Source organism: Hetaerina americana, unplaced genomic scaffold (genome assembly GCF_022747635.1).
Source record: "Hetaerina americana unplaced genomic scaffold, ioHetAmer1.1.p SCAF_125, whole genome shotgun sequence".
NCBI classification, from domain to species: domain Eukaryota; kingdom Metazoa; phylum Arthropoda; class Insecta; order Odonata; family Calopterygidae; genus Hetaerina; species Hetaerina americana.
Window position 1 is genome coordinate 845,488 of NW_027286348.1, and position 5,036 is coordinate 850,523.

Below are 5,036 nucleotides of genomic sequence, written 5' to 3' on the forward strand. Positions count from 1 at the left end.
GCTGAGCTGCCCTATCATAAGTGGTTTCCGACACGGGCATGTCAGGCAAGTGGTCAAGGATGCTCATGTTAACTCTTGATGTTATGATGGATTTCTCAGTTGAGTGTAGTCTCAGAGTGGGATGTATTCCACCAAGATGTTTCCTGTTTCAGTAGTAGTTTGGTGTAGATATTTGTTAGCTGTGATAGTTTATTATTTTATATATGTTGTAAGGCCCACCAATTAGAGAATTTCAATGATTGAAGTTGTTTTATCTCAGTTTTTAGTTTAGTCTATGCATATTCATGTACTACAATGCAAATAATACCAACCCACAGATGTTTATGTAATTTCTCCGTAAAGTTGGGTTAAATGTAGATTTCATTTGAAATAAAATCTTCATTCTGATGCAGGTCGCATTGAAAAAATGTCTCCATCCACACGAATTATTATCAGTTGTAATGTTTGTTAGTTTGATGGTGGTCTATTTTGAAAGAAATTGATTCCCAGAATTGAATCTTGAATAAAGAAAAGTTCATTTAAGACAGCGTTTTCAAAAGATTTTTGATAAAGTTGTTTATAAAATGTGTTAATCAAAGGTAATGTTATGCATATTACTTGTTTAAATGTAGAATTATTTACTTATTAATGTAAATTTGGTCTTCAATTTAAAAATAAAATGAGAGCATTTGCACGTAATGCAATTCCACTCTGTCAAAGAAAACCAAAGCCATTTGATTTTTTAGAAAGGATGGCAATGTTTGAAGAGGAAATTTGCTTTAATTTGTGAAGAGAGGAATTCCTCTTTTCAATAAGCTAAATTGATATTTTCATTAGACCCAAAAAATCTGCAGAAATCTAATGGCATTGTATTGTCATCTATGAGTACTATGATGTGTTTTGGTATATCTGGGTTCTACTTATTGTTTGTAATATCCACCTTCTTTCTTACGTCAATTGCAGTGAATGAGAAGATAGAGTCAACGGACAATATCTTCCTCCTGAAATCCACGCACCTGTGCACCTCCAATCAATTGAACGCCTTTCCTCCGCTTCACTCCACAGCACCAATGGAATCACACCAAGCAGACGACTCCCTCTCCATAGAAGAGCGACTGTTCTCTGCATTATTCATTGGCTCCCAATTGTCGGAGTGCGAGGGATTGTTGGGGGAAGTGGAGCACGTGGACGCTAGGGGCGTGCGGGGACGGACGGCGCTCCACGTGGCAGTCCGTGCGGGGAAGGACGATTGGGTGGAGAAACTGCTGGGGATGGGAGCGGACCCCAGGCTGAGGGACGGAGAGGGTGATGACGTGCTGCAGGTAGCCGAAGTGATGAGCGCCAGCAGGTCTGATGACACCAATTTGAGTGCTAGAATGAAGATCCTGATGCTGGTGCGAGTGGTGCACCAACACAACAGTGCACGAACTCCATTTCAATCAGTTCCAATGGCTCCAAGTAGCTGTAACACTGCAAGTGAGGTTCCGTCACTTATAAGTGAAATGTCAGGTCAGATTACCGCTTTGAAAGAACTGATTCTTGGTGTGTCAAGGGAAATTGGATCCCTGAAGGAGACTGTTGTGGAGTTGAAGAGGGAATTGAAGTCGAGGGACACTCTGTTGATTGCTTTGGAGTCCGGAGTGACGTCTCTCGTTGATAAGAGCACCTCTCTGGAGGGAGTGGTGCGGGGTTGGGAGGCAAGGGAGGGCACGGCCGGGGCAGGAGCGGCAGTCAATGAAGGGGAGCGAGTCAATGCAGGGGAGAGGGATTGCGTCGAGGCGATGATGTGCGTTACGACCATCTTGCATGCAGACGACAGAAAGAAGTCCTGTGTTCGGCGTATTTATCAAAGGCTCCAATCGGAGAGTCCCCTGACGGCTGCCATTTTGAGATTCATTGTGAAGCAGTCTGGGGTCTCCGTTCACATCGACTGTTCCTCTAACACAATAGTTAGGATGAAGGGAAGCTTGGTGGACCACAACAGAGAGGAGAAGGACGGGTATAAGTACCTCTCATTTGTAGATTATTCAGAAATGAGGGCGTATGTTGCGGGAGGGAAGATTGGGGTAAGTGAATGGGAAGAGAAACGTGTTGCTGCCCGTCTTGTTTGTGCTTTGTTTCAGTTGGCCTTGAACATTGCCTTTAATAACGAAGGTCGACCGTACGCAGAGAGGGACACTCCTAACAGACGACATTTTAAGGAAGTACTTCGGCAAGCAGAGATAGAGATGAAATGGAAGAGGCATATTGATTTTTTTACTCATCCAGCGATAGTGATGGAGGAGGAGAAGGCCAGGGAGATAAATTTCGTAACATTAATCACTTCTAAGATCGTAAAATATGGATTGAATTCTAGAGAGATTGCAGAACATCGCCGTAGACTCCCTCTCCTCTTTGAATACGTAGAGGGTCACGTGATGGCGGCTCTCAAGTACACGGTGCGTACTCATCCTTCTATTAACTTAAATTAGCACCAATATTGAATTTCCTGTTTTCAATATTGCTTTCTTCTTGATTAAACTTTAATTTTCAGTTGGCAATAGAGATTTGCCTCTGAATGATTGTTTATAGATAAATTAGTTTGATAATACAGTAAGTTCTTTTTCGATTCTTTTTTTGGAACTGAAGTAATGTGAATGTGCATTTTTCTGCTTTTCCCCCAAGGTTGACCAATCAAAGAGTTAAATGTTGCACAGAATATTGTCAGCCTTTGAATTTTTTTCCGTTATATTCCCAAGCCTATTCTCTTCTGTGTTACGGTGTGGTCAACTTCAATGAGTTGAAAAAGGGTTTTTAAAATATTTGAACCAATTATTTGGAGGAATCTAATGAAATACTCATATATATAATTTGGAATGCCTTTTATTTCTAATACTCAATCATCTTAATGTCAATCTCAATTTATGCTTTTTAATTCAAACTCTGTGGGGGAGATTTATGACTTGAAAGAGCAGTTGTGGATCGTATATCCTAATTGTGTTTAACTTCCAATATTGGTTGTCATTTATGCAAGATATTTGAGAATACATTTCATATTGCATTTCTTGCAAATGAAAATTGCATTTTTTGGATCAAAGTGGAGTTTTAAAGAGGACTGTATAAAGAACATGTGGGCCTTAATTTGAATGGTTTTAGTTATCCTATCCATTGGTTTCTCTTGCCTCTCGAGTGCACTTCAATTGATGTTAGAATGATTATGATCAATACTAATATCGTATAATCGAAGCATATTGTCCGTATTAGATTTTGTTTCTTTTGCCTTTTGACAGGATGAATCGTCGTAAACAAGGTTTTTATGTTCCATGGTGTGTATTGCAGCAACCAAAGAGGAGAGATAACATTTGCGAATAGCAACGATGGACTCATCCGTGATTGTATATTTCACTCTCATCGTCTCATCCGATGCAATCCTCTCTGTTTAATCTCTGTGGCGATGCATTTGAATTGTCATTTTACTAATCACATATGTAATCATTTAATACCTGCAATAAGAATGGAATAAATATACTGTTTTCACACAATCACTGTATCAATTATTTTCATTTACATTTAGCAACAGTTTTCTACACAATACAGATGTGAAGAGTAAAAAAGGGCCTTTGTAAAAGGAATAAATGTATCAATTTATAAGAAAATAAGATTGTAGTGCTGCCTTCGCTATCTTTTTAAGTCTTATGATGGTTTTATCCTTAATATTGTGGTAAAAATAAGGCAAAAACTCCCCATCATCAGCAAAATAAATTAATTTCATGTGGTAGTCATTCGAGTAAGATGTGTTTCGTGATTTTTACTAAATTGGAAAAAGGGAGCAGAATTGTTCGGTAATTCGCTTTTTGTGTTTTTGGATGGGAAGAAAAGCGAGGAGATGAAAGCAAAGTTGGATGCTGTTGGATGGGGACACTTCACTTCGCGCCATCTATGACACCACAGTTAGATATTGGTTCAACGAATTTAAACGTGGGCGTACATCTGTTTTTGATGAGGAGCGACCAGGACGCCAGACGTGGTTATACCGAGGAAATCATTAAAAAAGTCAATGCCATGATTCTCGCTGATTGACGAACGAAAGTGCGCATTAAGTAGCAGAGGCCGTGGGGGGTGTGCCAACCGGAACGGCAATTAATATTTTATTACATAATAAGTTGGCTAAAGCCCGATGGGTGCCGCCATAGCTCACGGTGGACAACAAGCTGATCCGGCTGTCAACTTCGAAGCAGTGTTTGCAGCAATTTAAGCGAGATCCAAAGGTGTTTTTTTGCATCGACTTATCACTATTGATGAAACCTGGATTCATCATTACACACCAGAAACCAAGCAACAATCAAAACAATGGATTTCTCCCGCTGAATCTGCTCCAAAGAAAGCGAAGATGGTCCGATCAGCCGGAAAGGTCATGGCGATTGTTTTTTGGGATGCAAATGGGGTCAAGTTCAATTTCCGGATCACTAGCAAACCAAGTTATCCACCGCTGGCAAACTCTGTAATTAAGATCAGAAATTGAGAAAATTGAATTGATTTAATGCCTATCACAACTGATGCAACAGATGGCGGCCATTTCGGATATCTCTTTCTTTGGAGGTTAATCTTTCACCCATCTCATTGAAATCATTTAAAGACGGAAAGGGCATGACACATCTAATTACCAGTAACATGTGGACACAGTGACTCTCATTTCCTGCCGTTGTTCGCCCCATGAACTCTGCCAGACAAAGCAATAGTCAATTGGGGCTAATATGAGACCAAACGGTACGTTCTCCATTCCCCCCATCTTCATATATATTTATTATAATAGCCATAAAATTTATAATTACTTGCATATTGAGTACCTATAAATGTGCATTCACATGTGGACATAAAATACACACAGATATCCCCGGGGCATATTATTCGTACGTGAAAAAGCTACATCGTTGTCACAAAGAACAGCAACACATAACATTTTATCATATTCTAATTCCTATTGAAGGAGGTCATTATGACAAAAAGTGGAAATTCGCTCAATAAATGCTGCCCTAAATTTAGACAATAAACACTCATTAACTAAGAGCGAGAAAAGT